Source organism: Mirounga leonina, unplaced genomic scaffold, assembly GCF_011800145.1.
Source record: "Mirounga leonina isolate KUSES-001 unplaced genomic scaffold, KU_Mleo_1.0 Mir_125, whole genome shotgun sequence".
Taxonomy (NCBI): domain Eukaryota; kingdom Metazoa; phylum Chordata; class Mammalia; order Carnivora; family Phocidae; genus Mirounga; species Mirounga leonina.
Window position 1 is genome coordinate 10,691,897 of NW_023270305.1, and position 17,531 is coordinate 10,709,427.

General features: G+C 39.6%; 1 long non-coding RNA gene across 1 annotated transcript in view; it reads right to left on the reverse strand.

Annotated features, from left to right (window-relative positions):
- The window catches only part of LOC118007633, a 289,725-nt gene that overhangs the window by 39,571 nt on the left and 232,623 nt on the right, over positions 1 to 17,531 (reverse strand). Inside the window, exon 4 of the long non-coding RNA XR_004678445.1 lies at positions 1,839 to 1,954. This is a non-coding gene — a long non-coding RNA (uncharacterized LOC118007633). The remainder of the gene's footprint in view (positions 1 to 1,838; positions 1,955 to 17,531) is intronic.

Below are 17,531 nucleotides of genomic sequence, written 5' to 3' on the forward strand. Positions count from 1 at the left end.
TTGTTCTATCCCATGCTACCATTTTTTTATCTTCCTCCTGTCTTCTTCCCTCCCTCCCTCCCTCCCTCCTGCCATCCTTCTCCACTGAATACACAGCTATTAGCACCTTCTGTATGCATGGACATAATTTCTAATTTTCCCTTTGATTATGTATACATTTTGCATTTTTGAACCCTTGTTTCCTTAGATTCCTTTACATTTTTTATGTCGAGAATGTAATCCAGAACTTTAATGGAGGTCTGGAAAAGAGAAAAGGTGAGGGAAGTTTGACTTCTGTATTTAGCTTGTGGACAGCTTGGAACCCTTGCTTATGTGCAAAGTGACCCACTAGGAAGTCACTTCATCTTGTCAAGATCAGTTCGAATTATATTCCTGTCTTGTGGGGCTATTCGTGAATTTGCCTAACTTAGTATAGTCTGCAAATCTGATGAGCACATTGTCGATTCCTTCATCTCAGCCATCAGTAAAGATATTGAATAGGCAATAAAGATATTGAATCCTGTCATACTCTGGGACAAGGGCATGGGTGTTTACAATAACACTTGTGACCCAAGCAATCCTGCTGTTTGAACTCATACTTTCTTCTCAGAATCAGGTATCAAGCTCATGGGCATTGTACTTTCAGAGACAACTTTAAATGTCACTAGAACTGGTGTTAACCAGTCCACTGAACTCTCTGCTCTTTTGATATATCATGTACTTCCAACCACTCTCAATGGAACCCACTGTCTTCATCTTTATCCTCCTCAATAGACTGGGTCTTTGTCTTTATCAGCAGCTTGGGCTTTGAACCATGTTGGTTACTTAAACATCTGCATCTTGCCTTTGATATCTTATGATTTCTAGCCACGACTATTTCCATCATAACTTTTCTACCTCCCCAAGTCACACTGCCCTTCTTAACATTTAGTCCCTGCAGTTCACTTGGGAAGCTACACAGGATGCTGTTTGGATGTTGGTAGGTGTACCGACACATCTTTGTCACTGACCAAGAAAGGAGTGGGCTTTAATTATTTTAATGTGTGGAATATGATTCCTTATACCTGTGGTTTGATAGCAGATTGAACAAACTTACTTTGAGTTTTGTCAGAACAGTTGTCTGACTGGAGTGTTGAGAAGCTCAGAATACTTCTGAGGCAATGATTCTTCATTGCGAAATGTCAGGTAGTCAGCAGCCTGTGGCAAGGCCTCTTCTCAATGCTTCCTCTTTGCTCAGCCTCAGATTATCCCTTGACTTAGAAATAAAATGCCAGTATAGTTAATAATGTAACTGGCGGAGAGACACAGAGTCATTTGTCTCCATAGAATGAAACAAAGGCCCGTATCAACCCAAACAAACAGATGACAGTCCTTCTGCAAAAAAACTTTTGCTCATCACTGTCCATCCAGAAAACTTTGTTTTTTTCTTTAATTTAAACCACCTGTTTGAAACACTCATCATAGCTGGAAATAAAGACAAATGATGTGCATCCCTCCAGACTTTGAAATGGGCACCCTGCCTTTTCTCTTGTTCTGTATCTATATACTCATTTTCCTAGGCTGGGCTATGAATCTCTTCACTGTTCTCCTTATATGAAATGCTCATTCCTCCAAGACCTTTTACTGTTACTGTAACAGTAACACACGCTGGGTCATTGCCTCCTCAGGGAAAACATTCTTACTCTCCAAAGAATCGAGATGAGGCTTTACTTTCCTCTGCTTCCCCATGTATGCCTTGTTCCTTCATTGTGTCCTTAGACCTTTCTTCCCTCAGTGCCACAAGCTGCCCACATTTTCTCTCCATCCTGACGATTACTTCAGAATTAAGAAAAATTAAAATAAGCATTCAAAAGGTTCACCTCTGATCTGACTCAGAACTGAAGCGAGATTGGAGAAGGGCTTCCGTGCTCCGTTTACAGCAGTGGTATTATATTCATCTGCAAAGGATGGAAACGTCTCCAAGACCAGGCCAGACCTAAGACCAATGAAATCAGATTATCAGCAAGTGTGTCTCAGACATTAGGCTCCTTTTAAATCTCTCCAGGTGATGCTAGTGTGCAGCCAGAGTTGAGAACCACTGCTTTCTAGGGTGCCCGGTTATTTTTCTTCAGAGTGCCCCCAGAAGGATCCATCCCCAAAACAGCCTGTGGTGGAACCCTAATATATTTTCCTCATTTAGTTAAGGAAAAGAGATAGGCACTTCTGGTTGGATCAAATACCAGCAGTGCCTCTCACATTTTAATATGCATACATATCCCCTGGGGATCTTGTTAAAAGGCAGGTTCTAATATAACAGGACTGAGGCAGGCTTGAGATTCTGCACATCTAATAAGCTCTCCTCTATGTGCTACCAATGCTATGGTCTATGGACCACATGGATAGCTGGAACTATAACTTCAAGCTTACACTGACTAATCAACACAGCCTCCAATCAACTTTAATGCCCATTTAGCAATGTCCTTGGCTCTTAATAAATGGAGGCTGACAGCTTACTCTCCTTGTTCTGCAAGAACGACAATAGAATTCTTAATCCAAAGCAGGTATAGTCAGGTGACTGGATATCTTGTGATAGTTAATTTTATGTCAACCTGACTGAATCACAGAGTGCCCAGATATTTGTCTAAACATTATTTCTGGGTGTGTCCATGTTGGAGATATATACATATATCTCCAATCAGCTCTGTTACTCTGGAGAACCCTGATTAATACAGTATCCCTTAAGACTATCTTGGGAAGTGAATGATTCTGGGTCTCAATTACAATGTGTAAAGGGTTTTCCCCATACCACCAATTCTTGGACACCACCTGGTTTCTATAATTCAACTCAATTCTGACACTGTCTACCAAGAGACAGCATCAGATTCCTTAGGTTAAGCGCTCAGATCCACCAGACTGCCCCCAACCTCAGATGCCAATCCCAAGTCCAGGTTGTCACTGCGACTTTGACTGATCAACTATAAATCAGAGGTTCCCATGACCTCCTCCTCAGGTTTGATTAATTTGCTGGAGGGGCTCACAGAACTCAAAAAAACATGTTACTTACGTTTACTGGTTTATTATAAAAGGATATGACAAAAGACAACATAAACATGCACATGAACATGCAGATAGAATAGCTATGTAGGAAGGGGCACGAGTTTTCATACCCTTTCCAGAGACACCACTCTCCCAGCACCTCCACATGTTCACCAACCCAGAAGCTCTAGAACCGCTTCATCTGAGTTTTTATGGAGGCTTTATAACTTTGGCATGATGGACTAAATCAATCAGTGACGACTGGTGATTGATTCAACCTCCAGCCCTCTCCCCTCCAAGGGGGTCCAGGAGTGACTAAAAGTTCTGCTCTCTAATCATATTGGCTCCCCTGGCAAGCAGCCCCCAACTTCAGGTGCATTCCAAAAGTCGCCTAATTAACATAACAAAAGACACCTTCCTTGCTCTCCTCACTGGAAATTCCAAGGGTTTTAGGAGCTCTGTGCCAGAAACCAGGGACAAGATCAATTATGTATTTCTTATGATAAATCATGATATCACAGAAAGTGTTTCTCAACCTGTAATATGCATGTTAATCACATGTAGATTCTCTAAAATGCAGATTATGATTCAGCAGTCCTAAGAGGGGCATGCCAGTCTACATTTTTCCAAAAAATTCCCAGGTGATGCCAATCCTGCTAGTCTAAGGACCATGTTTTGAGTAAGAAGATTCTAGGGGGAAGTTTTTTTGACTTCAAACATTGTGGGATCTAAACTTTGGAGTCCCCAACTCAATAAAAAATTCTGACTCCTGAGGTCTTCTGAGCAATAACTACCAGGCCCATAATCACCCCAGGCCATAATTTTCCTGCATCACTAGAAACCAGTTTTTGAATAGACCTAAAATTACAACCAAAAAAAGACCACCAGTCTTGCCTTCTTCCCCAAGCCATAAAAGTACCCAGTCCTAAAGAGAGCACTATCTGTGTTTGGGGACTTAGCCATATTTAGGATCTTCAGAATAAAATCCTATGGAAACTGTGTGTACCCAGCCTATGATTACAGGGCTCTAGGGTGGACTAAGATTTCCCTGATCTCAGACAACCACAGGAAATCAAGGACCAGGAGAGTTCTGATGAGAACACAAGGATATGGATCGATTGTTCAACACAGAATTATTTGGCATCACCATCACCATCATTGCCATCAGTTCCTCCTTTTTTTAAGGGGAAGAGAACTCAGCATTTAGAGAAATACTGTCTTTTTCCTCTCAATTCAAGACACTTAAAGACCAGTTGGAAATACTCAAGAAGAAATCAGAAAGCACACTGCACCATGAACTTTAAGACCTGATTCCCAGGCCCAGCTTAACACTGACTTATGCTATGAACTTGGGACAGTCTCAAGTCCTCTGGTAACTAGCTTGTCAGCTCTGCAGAGTGGGGATATTTTCATAGATGTTTCATGAAGCTCACATAAGATAATAAATATGCAAGTATTGAGAAAAGCAAAAGCTTCCTAAGGTTTACACTAAACTTGGAACCTTCTGTTCAATTTAATAAAAATTCGTTGAGTACCAACTCTGAGTCAGGAAACATTACAAGGATGACTTCTCTAGCTTGCCAAGAAATACTGTCATAGCTGCAGAGCTTTGGGCCTTAGGACAATTTATTGGTCTAAAGTCACATAGAAAAGCCTCCCTGTTTGGTAGCATCCCAGTCACTGCCTTGGCCATGATGACCATAGAGAGTAATTTATTCTATTTAGTTTACATGTGTATATAGTATGAAGCTGTTGGAGAATGAGGTGAGGAGGAAAGATGGGTTTCTCCTTTGGGCCAAGTTAGAGCCTCTCCTCTAGGCCATGAAATATTATCATCACATATGTAGTATGGGCTTTGTCACCAGACTAACACAGGTCCCAAGTCCACCTTTGCTTTTGTTACTAGAATGACACCCTCTTTAAGCTTCATTTTCTTCATCTGTAATATGGGAATATTTCTATTTCCTTTATTTTCTATCATTAATAAAATGAAGACCAGGACATCCAAAGAGACAATTTCCAAAAGAGAACAGCAGCCCAAATCACCATTTGTTTGATAGTCTTGCCTGAAACTGCTGCTAGGATTACCCTAGCTTCAAGAAGGCATGGTTTCTGCTATAAAAAAATAAATAGGAGAGCCAAAATCTTTCATGTAATAATCCTCTATATAATTCAAGGACAGTTTATAAGATTCACTACATATATATATATATGTGTGTGTGTGTATATATATATATATATATAGTGAATACACACACATATACATAAACATATACATACCCATATAGCCAAGAATCTCAAATTTTGAGAGAAAGAGAAGAAAAGCAAAAGCCCACAAAGTATACACTTTGATAGTCCACTTACAGGACAGCTTGCCTTCTGAGGTACCCACAACCTGGCTCCCATCCAACCTATGAGCAGAGTACCAAAATCAAAGAGCTATCTTCCCATTTTCAAAGCCAAAATGGAGAGGATAAAGTGGTGAGGGGGTCTGCAAGTCTTGCCACTCCAATCTATCCAGGGTCTGCCTTCCAAAGTCCGGTTTTTCAGGCTGAAATCAGGCTACTCCATCCATGATGTCCCACTCCTTCAGGAGATACCAAAACAAGCCTTGGAATATTGTGATCTAATAACAGAATCCACCTGTCAAAGAGGAAACTCCAATACACAGTGCAAGGGATTCATTGCATCATCTTGTAATTATACTCAAAAAAAAGAGTAGTTACTGCTATTGTTCTTGTTATTATGAGTTAGATGTTTTAACTTCCAGGTGAAAATATTTATGGAGAGGATGTGCATTGACAGATAAGCCCCACAGAGCTGATTATCATCTTGGCACCTCTTTTGTATTCCCCTTTGGTCTTGAGAAGGCTTCTTGATGGTACCTACCTAGAGCCAGTAAGGAACAAAGACCCATAATACAGTTAGCATTGTTTGTCATTCAGCGCAACTTAAGTCATACAAGACTCAGGATCCGAACATTAGTCAGAAGAGGCTGATACGAAAGAAATCACAGTCCTTGGCTGCAGACGACACTAGCTGGTCCTGGTGGCTCTATTTCTCATGCAGCAGAGTAACACACTATTTGTGATGCCTTGATTCAGAGGAGGATTATTAATCACACAGCTTAGGAAACCTCTACAACATGTAATGAGTTTAGTAACTGAGATCTGTGGTGATGACCCTAAACGAAAGCAGAAAATATCAAAGTTGGGTCAATAGTATAGATTTCTCCCTTTTTAACTTTGTCTTAATGATCACAAAGAGGGCTGTTCTATTTTGATATCTTTTTGTTACATTCCAGTTGGCATTTCATGTTGACCTCAGAACAATTCATTTAATAGGCACAGCCTGGAAGTACTGCTAATAAGTACATGGGATGATGTTCTCACTGGCTGTCTATTTCCAAAGGAGATAGAGGGGGTGTGTAAAGAAGTGATGGCCTTTCATCTTTCTCTGAAAAACAACCCATTGGTCTTATCCTAAGTTAAATCAACATAATTTTGTCTCCAAACGTCCTTGAAAATGCTTCATCACCACTCGGGAAACAGAACAAATGCCCCTTCGTTCCAATTTTGGAATTCAAGCCCTGGGCTTAGGCTCCATCGCTCACTGGGTAGTAGAAACACAAGAGGCTTCCGGTGGGTTTTCCATTTAAATGGTTTGGCATAAACTGAGCTATGGCAGGTTCCCAAGCAGAAACCTAAAGCCGTGTTTGAGGTCAAGTGTCACCTAGAAATCACCTAGTAGCCGTTTCGCTAACTGTAACCAGGACATTGGAAGAAATTCCTAATCAATCTCATCTTTCCCAAAGCTGCTACCCCCACGCTTAGCTGTTTTGAGAGGACCGAGGACCCAAAGGGCCACCACCACGTCATTTACTGCACACTTAATTATAAAGCTCTCATTTCGTTCTGCAATCAGGGAAAGCAAAACATCATTTACACGAGGAACTACCACAAAGGGTCAGTCCTGAGAAGTGATTGATGCATTCCCGCAAGGAGAAGACTCTCATTCCAAGCCTGGTGGTTGATAAACACACTTCTCTCACTCCCCATGGTGTAAATGTACAGCTTTCTGGAGTCAGTGAAGTGGCACAAACCTGGAGCGGGGCTCCCCTGAGGCTGTGGGGAAGGCCAGCAGCGCGATTGTGTGGCAGCTGCTGAGCAGGAGCCAAGCCTCCAGGCGGGGCTGCAGCCATCGGGAGCATTAGGAAACTCATCACTCGCTGTCAGCCGGTGAGTCCCCCCAGAGGGATTGACAGCCTCAGCCTGCACATGGCGCAGGCGCGCATGCGCAGGGCTCTGCCAGTGCCAGGAAAGCCCCAGCAGGAGGTGGCAGAGCAATGGTGCCACCAGGAAACCTCAGGCCCTTTTCCAGACCCAGAGTATCTGTGCCCTCAGCTCTGGTTATAGGAAGGACAGGGCTCCTCTCCCCCTCCCTTGACTTCTGTTCTTGGATTCTGGAAAGCTCACATCTTTGCAAATTCCTTGGCAAGATCAGGACCTAGTAAAAGTGTAACAAGGAGAAACTGCTGTGGTGCCACTTTTTCTCCCCTCTGCCTAGTAGGTCCCTGGTACTTGCAATTCCAAAGCAGCCACCACAGGCCACACAGCAGGAAGAATGAGCAATCCACTCAGTTATGCCCCTCCTGTACTTTCAGTCCATTAATGACTCCAGATGTCCAGGAAAGTTCTCAGGCTTGTAATTTCCAGCACAACTGAACATCACAACCAACAAAAGTTAAAAAGGCACAAGCTAACCCCACAGGCTGCTGAAAATCTATACTGAGATCTTCAGAACTGAAAAGAAGGATAAAGGGAGAGAGACTATTCTAAAGCTTTCTCTAGAATCACACACTCTAAAATTTAACATGAAAGTGTAATTAATGAGCTAATTTGGCCTTCTGATTCCCCATGGGGCTCCCACAGACATCATATCCAACATGCTCTAAATCATTCGGTAAACATTTATTAGGCACATGGTAAACAAATCTGAATAAAACAAAGATTCTTCCTCCACCAGTCAGGGTTCTTGGTTGCAAACAAAAAAAAATGATGGTTTCTTAGAAGAGTACCAGGTAGTTTGCAAACTCAACATGTAAATGAAGAGCCAGCTACAGAAAATGGGCAGGAACCAGAACCAGAGGCAAGATCACATTATAGGAATGGTCTGGATGGGACACTACTGATGTTACCATTAGACACTGGAAACCACTCCTGGACCAGAGCCATGATCCCCACCAAAAAATTGGTTCCTGTCCCTACCATGACTAACACCAATTCTCAAAAGCCCCTACTGATGGGCATCAATGTTCTAAATTAGGACTCTAGGTAGGACTATGCTATCAGTTAATTTAAGTCATGTTCCCATGCCCCAATGTCGGGAGCAAAAGAAGACTATTTTCCAGACTTTTAGGTCTCTATAGCCAGAAGCAGGGCCTCTCATCATAACTTACACAATGATATATTCTACCTGAGCAAGACTTAAGATTCTTGTCAGTCAAGAAAGAAAGGAAAAAAGAAATGTCTACCAGGACTTTCAGTATGAAGTAGGAGTTGCAAATGGAAGCTTGATCATGTGTAGATGCATACAACTGACACCAACAAAGTAGGATAGAATCTACAGGTGAGGTACTAGGAGTAGATCTTGATACCTAAAGAAAGAAAGTGCTACTCTGGCTGAGGAAGAAAAATTTCATATTGAAATAACTTTTAGGTGAATCTTGAATGATAGATGGGATTTCAAAAGTTCTAAGAAGATTCCAAAGAAGAAATACCTCCTGTACATCTCCCTAAGTATAAAATGAAACTCTGTTGGGAAGAGGTTTGGATGAGTGGACAGATGCTTTATATATAACTTGAGAACTTCTTCTGCCAACTTAACTTTTCGATAAATCAAGCAAGGGTCTTTTCAAAACAGAATAAATTCACATGACACTAAGGGAAAGTGCTATTCATCACCAGGGCAAAAATAGAACAGGAAAAGTTACACCTCATCAGGTTAGTCTTAACTTCATTCATATCACAAATAGGAAATTAAAGTAGGAGAATACCTAGCCTCTCTGTTTTTGCAACATATTGGGTACTTGTTTGGAACCAGGAGTCATGCTAGTTATAAACACAGATGGAACCAAATAGAAAGATGTTGACTCAAGGCTCAGTTTGGTTTCTAGGATCTTGAAACAGTTGGAAAACTGCATACAATCAATTAAGTTGAAGTAATTAATCAATTTCACTAAGGTTGAGGAAGATCTATTATAGAACTTTTCTTTGAGAGAAGGAAACTCTTTCCATAAAGTGCCAAAATACTTAACATGGCTATCAATGCTGGGATCAAATTGATCTGCTTTCATCACATTTTTGTCCATAACCAATGTTGAAGTTTTACGTATAAAAAGTAAAAATTTAAATTCAAGAGCAGGAATTTTTCTTACACGGAAATGTAAGAATCACAACATCCTTGTCTAAAAGAGGGTGAACATAATGGCAGGGGGTCTGAAACACCAGATATATGAGGAATTTGAGGAACGGTAGAAAGATCTAGAATGCAAGGGCCAGAGAAGATATGATTTCAGGGGAGTCTGGGAGTTATTTTCAAACATCTGATGGATTGCAAGATAAAATTGGCAAATATTAAAGTATCCAGTAATGAATTCAGCTATAAACAAGAAGAACGGAATTATTCAGGCAGAGTTTGGGTAATGGTCTGTTGTGATAATGGTAACTGTTTGAGGTCCTTCAAATTTCTAAGATAAAACAACCAGATGGAATGGCTGCGCATTGATTTGTCTAAATCTCCTAGAGGTAAGCAAAAGAACATTTATATAAATAATTTTGAAAAAAAATAAGTATTTGTTGACTAAATGAGTGAATGATTCCTATATAAAGATCAGATTAAAAGAGAGCAAAACCTTGAGTTCCTTCGGCACAGATTAAGCGATTATTGCCAAAGTTTTCACAAAGGCCTAAAAGATCCTGTACTATTTGTTGGAGTCATCTACTTACTCCTAGAGGTCAAGGTAAAGCCATTTCTATTTTAAAAATCTGAAAAATAAAATATCCTTTGAATAAACGAGTCTTTCATGAAGATGGGATAAAAATAAATCACGATCTTGGGTCTCTTTGCCAATGTCCAAGTGACCTTAACTGTCCCCACTCCTATTCTCTCTCATCTCTTCTTCTACCATGTCCCTTCAATCACTCTATCACAGTTACACTGGCTTCTTCAAACACCCAGGCATGATCTTTCCCCGGAGCTTTTGAATTGGATGCACCCTTTGGCTGGAATGCTCTTCCCCAGAGAAGAATCCCCTTTCTCCTTCAAGACATATGTAAATCTCACCTTGTTGGGAAGGCTTTCTTTGACCACTCTATTTAAAACCCCATGCTCTCCCCACCACAGCATATAACACACACACACACACACACACACACACGTATGCATGCACATACACGTACACAGCATGAACAACCTCCTTTACCCTGCTTTTAAATTTACATGGCACTTACCACCTTCTAAAATTCCTACTTACTGATTACATTCACTGTCTCTCTCCCCATTTTAGAATATAAGCTCCAAAAAGTTAGAAGTCTGTCTGGTCTATACATTGATGAAGTCCTAACATCTGAAATGGTGCACTGGACACAGTAAACCTCAATAAATAATCACTGAATGAATTGAGGAATAGACTTGACCACCATAGGACTAGGTCTGGATTCAATATCACCAAGATAACTATAAAACATACTTGTAATAACTCACGTATAAAAAAAAACATTATAATGAAACATAGAAATTAGAGGTTTAAAAAATAAAAATTAAACATAAAAGGAAAAACTTGCACAGTATTTAGAGGGAAATGTATATCCTTATATTAGAAACAAGGAAAGGTTGAATATGAATGGTCTAAATATCCATCTTAAGAAAGATCAACATAATAAAACAAACTCAAATAAAAAAAGAAAATAATAAGAATAGAATTAATAAAAATAGAATATGAACATAAAGTGTTTAACAATATCAAACTTGGCTCCTTGAAAACACTAAAAAATGTCTTAAAGAAGAAAAAAGAAAAGATCATTAAAAATGAACAAGAGGGGCGCCTGGGTGGCTCAGTTGGTTAAGCGACTGCCTTCGGCTCAGGTCATGATCCTGGAGTCCCTGGATCGAGTCCCGCATCGGGCTCCCTGCTCAGCAGGGGGTCTGCTTCTCCCTCTGCCCTCTTCCCTCTCATGCTCTCTGTCTCTCATTCTCTCTCTCTCAAATAAATAAATAAAATCTTAAAAAAAAAATGAACAAGAAATCAGGGTGCCTGGGTGGCTGTCATTAAATGTCTGTCTTCATCTCAGGTCATGATCCCAGGGTCCTGGGATGGAGCTCGACATCGGGCTCCCTGCTCGGCGGGAGGCCTGCTTCTCCCTCTCCCACTTCCCCTGCTGTGTTCCCTCTCTCGCTGTGTCTCTCTCTCTCTCAAATAAATAAATAAAATCTTAAAAAAAAAAAAAAGAACAAGAAACCAAGGGAGAAGATACTAAAAAACAAACAAAAAACAATATTCAATGAAGAGCATAGAATTCAATATGAAAGATGAAAAAAAAATTTAATATGGAAACACTAGCTGAAACTTTATTCTGAAAAGTAAAAATTAGACAAAATAAGTATTTCCTTGAAAATGCTATAAGAAATGGGAGCGGGGAAAAAAATAAGAATGATACAGGCCAAAATTAAAAGATAAAATACAAAGAGATATGGATGAAAAAAGGAATATTACAAATAAAATGGGAAAAAGAGCAGAATTAAAATTCAAATCAAAGGCAGTAAAGAGCAGATTTGATTCTGTGAAAAACCAAATCAGACTTTTAGAACAACTTGGAGTTCTTGAGAGTGAGGAGAAAACTAAACAGGAGATGGAAAACAATGGGGGAAATAGTAAATAGAGATATTCAACCTCACCACAACGCACATTTCTAATTTAAAAAAAAAGAACATTTTGTAACGAAGTCATAATCAAGGCAATTTTTTTTAGTGTAGAGTTGGAACAGATACATGATATATATTGATTAATAGGGCTTAGGCTACATGCTTGGTAAAAATCAATGAAAGGACTATGCCATTCCTGGTAACCTGCTGGAAATTATCTTAAATTGTTTATATATATATATTTTTTTTTTTTTAAGTAAATACGCAGGAAAATACATGTTTCAAAAAGACAGGATTATACTGACCTCTTACCTATTCATTATGCTATATCAAAAATATAAACCACCTAAAGTTTTGAGGAAAAAAATGTTGAAACCTAATTATTACATACACAAATAAATTGATGTTCATGTCTTAAAGGAACAGAGAGGGAGTTAAATATTCAAGAGATTCGGACATAAAGCACTGATATACCTACCCCCTTTGAAACAATTTGTTAAAGACAGATTGAGTGACTCAAGGAAAAATCAAAATGAATAAAGCTCAATTAGGAAAGTTATGATATGAAAAAAAAGAGATCTGACAGTCTTTCTTTTCTCATTTGGACCTCTAATTCAGAATCAGTTTATTTATGTGCCAAATTTAGATTATGTATCCCAGGTACAAAATGGAACCTGCTTTGCTCCTCGGCAAATTTCTTTCTTTTCACAGAACTGGGCAATTCTCTGAAGACATATCTTTCCTCTACTGTTGTGTGGAAATCTGTTTTAAGAGAAAAGGATGTCTCCACTGTGATAAAGACCACTAACGCTGGTTCCAGTATTTACAAGTTTTTAGTTTAGGACCAAGAAAATTACTAAAGTCTTTCTCTCCCAACCACAAAAGCAGAGTTGCACAAAGCATATAAAGAAACAACTTTTATATCAAGGTAATTGAATAGTTGATTTTTAGAATTTAAACTCCAACTTAACAGCTCTAGTAAATTTTCCTTATCATAGGACAGAGCAATAAAAATTAACCAGTGGTCAATATTATTCCAAGCCTCTCTTCATTTCCCTTTTGGTCTATGAATTGTAACAAATCTGCCTTTCCTATGCTTTAAAAATCACCATGTTCTGTAAAGTAGGAACTATATTAAACCCCAAAGAAAAATTCTAAGAAAATTAATTTTTCTAAGTTTAAGTGATAGAATTTTTTATTTTCTTGTTCTTTGTATTTTCTATGTATTCCAAATGTTGTACATTTCTTTTTATATCAATACTACACTATATGTTAACTAACTTGAATTTAAATAAAATTTTAGAAGAAAAAAATAAGAAAAAGACATATTAATGTTTTAAAACATCACAAGGAGACTAAAATTATATAAATACAAATTAAACACAATAAAAAATTGTGTTACAATTTTTTTTACAATTCACTAAAATGTTAATAGTGGCTATCTAGTGACATTGCAGTAAGGAATGAACATTTTTCTTCCCTTTAGATTTTTTGAATCTCTAAATTTCTATGAGTAATGTGTTTTAGAATAGTTGTTTACTTTCATAAGATGTAATTAATTTAATACTTATTTACATACCAAAAGAATAGTTCTACCTATGTTAAGAAGGATTCTAGAAGGAAACATCTTTTTGAAGCCCAACAAAGATTATTTAGAGGAGCCCAACAAAGGGATTATTTAGAGATTCAGGCAGAGTTAAAGGAACTGACAAGGCAGGATGAGACACCCAGTTAACACTCATAATCTGGAAGGAGTAAGAGGAGGAAGTGGTGCTTGCAGAGCCCAGGGAGAGGTGGAACTATGCAGTAAGGACAATTTGATAATGTGCTATGATAGGAACAAAGTCACTGTAAGATGTGTGGTAGGGGTTGAGGGCTCAGGACTATGACCTATTCTCTTGCCCTCAGAAATCCCACCCACATCTTCCATTGCCTGACCCCAAACACAGCAGAGGGCAAGAGAGCCTGTGAGATGTAATGCTTAGAGGTCAGGTTTCTGGAGCACAGGGCATAACACAACATGGTGGAAGATGGATCTGTGGTGAACAGGTGGACAGAAGTAACTGGTACAGACCTCTGTGTGTGCATCGCCCCCACTCCACTAATGCATCCATGCACTTTTCACGTCAATATCAGACCGCTGAACTGGCAACCTACATTATTTTCTGGATTCTAGTCTCCACCTCTCATCCCACCTGGATACAAAGAATAAACGGTAGTACAACAATCCAGACCCAAGATAATGACTTGGACCAGAATGACAGTGGTTACATGGGTGAGAAAAGTGATCTATTTCTGCATGTATTTCAAAAGTAGAGTCAGTAGGATTTGTTGATGGTTAGGTGAGGACCACGAAAGAGATGAATGCCAACAAGCTCTGTGGCATACAGACAGACACAGGATAACTGAGAAGAGGAAGACTTTCCCCAGATTTGGGGAAAAATATCAAGAACATACTAAGTGTGAGATTTCTATCCAACATCCAAGTGGAAATACTGAGTAATCAGTTGGATATATGTAAGCATGAAATTCAGGGAGGTGGTCTGGGCTTGGAGGATAAATTGGGGAGTCATATTTCATAGATGGTGTGTGAGACCATAGGATTGAATGAGATCATGAAGAAATAAGTGCAGATAAACTAGTAAAAAAGGACCGAGTGCTAAGCCCTGCAACATTCCACCATTAAGAAGTCGGAAAAATAAGAAGAAACCAACATTGAAGACCAGGAAGGAGTGGCCTGTAACATGCAGGAACACAGGGAGTGTTTCACCTAGAAGCCAAACTGAAAAAGGCATTATCCAAGATCCAGTAGGAAAAGATAAACAACCGTATCAGATGTTCCTGATTAATTCAGTAGGGTGAGGGTCTGGAAGTAATTATTGGATTTATCATGGGGGTTTTTGGTGATCTTGTCAAGAGCATTTTTATTGGAATGGTGGAGGAGAAAGCCTGCTTTGGGTGGACTCAAAAGAGAACAGGAAGAGAAAAATTTGGGGGTAGTGTATGTCAGATGATTCTTTTAAGGAGATTTGCTCTTAAAGAAGCAAAATGAGATGGTTGCTGATGTGGAAAATGGGGGTCAAGTTATATATGTTTATTTGTTTTAAAGATGGAAAAAATAATGGTATATTTGTATCATGATGGAAATACTCCATTCTCTAGAGTGAGGTATTCCTTAGGGTATCAGAATATCTGACAGCATTTTCCAAGGGAAAAAAATTAATGTACCCATATCTATTCATAAATCCCCTTAATATTTTGAGAGCTGGTCTCTAAGGAGCTGATTTTAAATTTTGCCATCTCCAAGTCAGAGAACCTTAGAGAGAGATAAATAACATTTCTGAAGTCTTACGGGATCAACTGACAATAGCCAGCACTGACACTTCCTCGTAATGGAAGAACCCATGATCGACTTAGTTCTGCCTCCTCCACACTTTGGTTCTGAAACATGAGACTTCTAGAGTGGAGGTGGCCATGCAGAAAAAGATGTGAGTGGAAGCCAAACATGACTTCCAAATGATTCCTACTTAAATGTCAAGTTGACTGCATTTTGATGCTTTTGTGCTGTCCAGTTCACCTCTCCGGTTTCTTTATGCAATGAGAAAAAGAGGAAATGTAGTAAGTCATGGATGGCATTGGTTTTTTATTTTTCTGAATTTTTTCATCACTGTCTTGGGGATCGGGTGGCGGGGGGGGGGGGGGGGGGGGGGCGTGAGTCTTCCATACATCACCGGAGAGTCCTATCTCCCTTGTCTGACTGACTCTCCTTTCTCTAAATAGATCCTTTCCATTTCTACACAGCTACATTTCCTGGCAAAACAAACTGAATCAGGGGTGAAATTGCAAGGAAGACATGGAGCTCAGTTTGGACAATGATTAAACTCAGATGTAATAACCAAGGAACCATGTAAGCCACGGGCAGGGAAACGAGGAGTTGATTAGTATGGTCCCAGGGTTAACAACTAGGGAAAATGAGAAAAATGATTAACAGCAAGAAAGCATTCAACAGTGCCATTTCCTGCTAGGTCCTGACGGCCAAGGAGCCCAGGAGTCCTCCCAGATTCCACGTTTCTCTGCTTCCCGCATTCAGTCTGCCTCCAACTGCTGCAGCAGACAACCTCTGACTTTTCTCAAAGCGCTTTTCTTTTGTATTTCTGCAATCTTAGGCAAGCTCAGGACCTGGGAGCCTTATAACTTAATGCCTATTTTTGCCTTGTGGCTCTCACTCCCCAGATGGCTCCCACCAGAGAAGTTTCTGCACCACAGAAATTCATAATTTACTCTATTTCCAAGCACTTCCAAAATCAAGTTCAGAGTCCTAGTCTTAAGTTTTAGGACTTCCTATCATTCTTGTCCCTGTCACCAACCTCCCCTCTAAAACCCCTTAAGCTCATGCCCTCTCTCCTAACCCATTCCTTGACCCCTATCCCCACCTCTTCTCTTCTGTGGCCCCCATCTCAGAGCTGACTGACTTTACCTGTGCTATTTTTGTGCTCTCAGAGATCATACAGTTTTCCAACCCCAGTTTATATGATTCTGTGATAACCTTTTAATAACTCCATAAACATGGCACACACTAAGGAGACAGCAAGCATTTCAGGAAAAAAAAATAATCCATATGGTTTATTACTACAGCAAATTAATGGGTGGAACACATGAAACATGACTTACCCAGGCAGGAGTGTATCTTTGTAAACCTTAGCTCATCAGCATGCTGGGCTAAGGAGTGCAATCTTTAGCAAAGAATCATAATGCCCTCTGCATAACAACAAAATAGCCCTTGCCTCAACTCAGTGAGAATTTCTCAGTGAGAAAATTTATAGAGCAAATGTCCAGAGGAGAATAACTGATGTGCTTTGTATGGGCTGTTTTATCAAATACTCACTCCTTTGTCTGCATTCACAGCAACTTTACAACATGGCATAGGAGGGCTTCCCCAATCTGTCTCCTGACTTTCTCTCCAGCCTCTTCCATCAGAACTCCTCCAAATGCTCCCTACACTCAAAACTGCTTCCTGGATTCTATCATCCTTCTTCTAAACTGACCACACAGTCCTCTCTGCCTTGTTTTCCCTTAGACTCCCTTTTCACTTGCTAAACACCTATGCAACTTTCAAGATTCAATTCAAATGACACTTCTTCAGTAAAGACTTCCCAACTGCACATCTCCCAGCAGAGGACCAAGTACCCACAACAGGCACTTAGGGTGGACTTGTGGGTTGAATGATTATATTTTAGACTTCGTTCAATTTATTTCCTTTTAGACCTTCTGGGTATAAAGGTTTCTTTGGAATTAATTCAAAGCCAATCCCCAAACCAAAGTCCCCAGGTAAACACATAGCAAAAGACTCAATAGTGTTTTGTGTAGTTGGAGACACTACTCGACCCCATCACTATGTACATTGAGCTAGGTTTTGGAACAAAAAATCCTAATATTAACCTGTGCTCTGATATTACTATACAGGGATATTTCAAATTGTATAATAGCTATATTTTTAAAACATTAATCATGCTTTAAGTCACTGCTGTTGGCTCCTATTAGTTTAAGGAAGTCAAAGAAAAACACTTTCGTAAAATAAAATACTTCTTAATGTGAACAGTTATCCTCAAATGTAT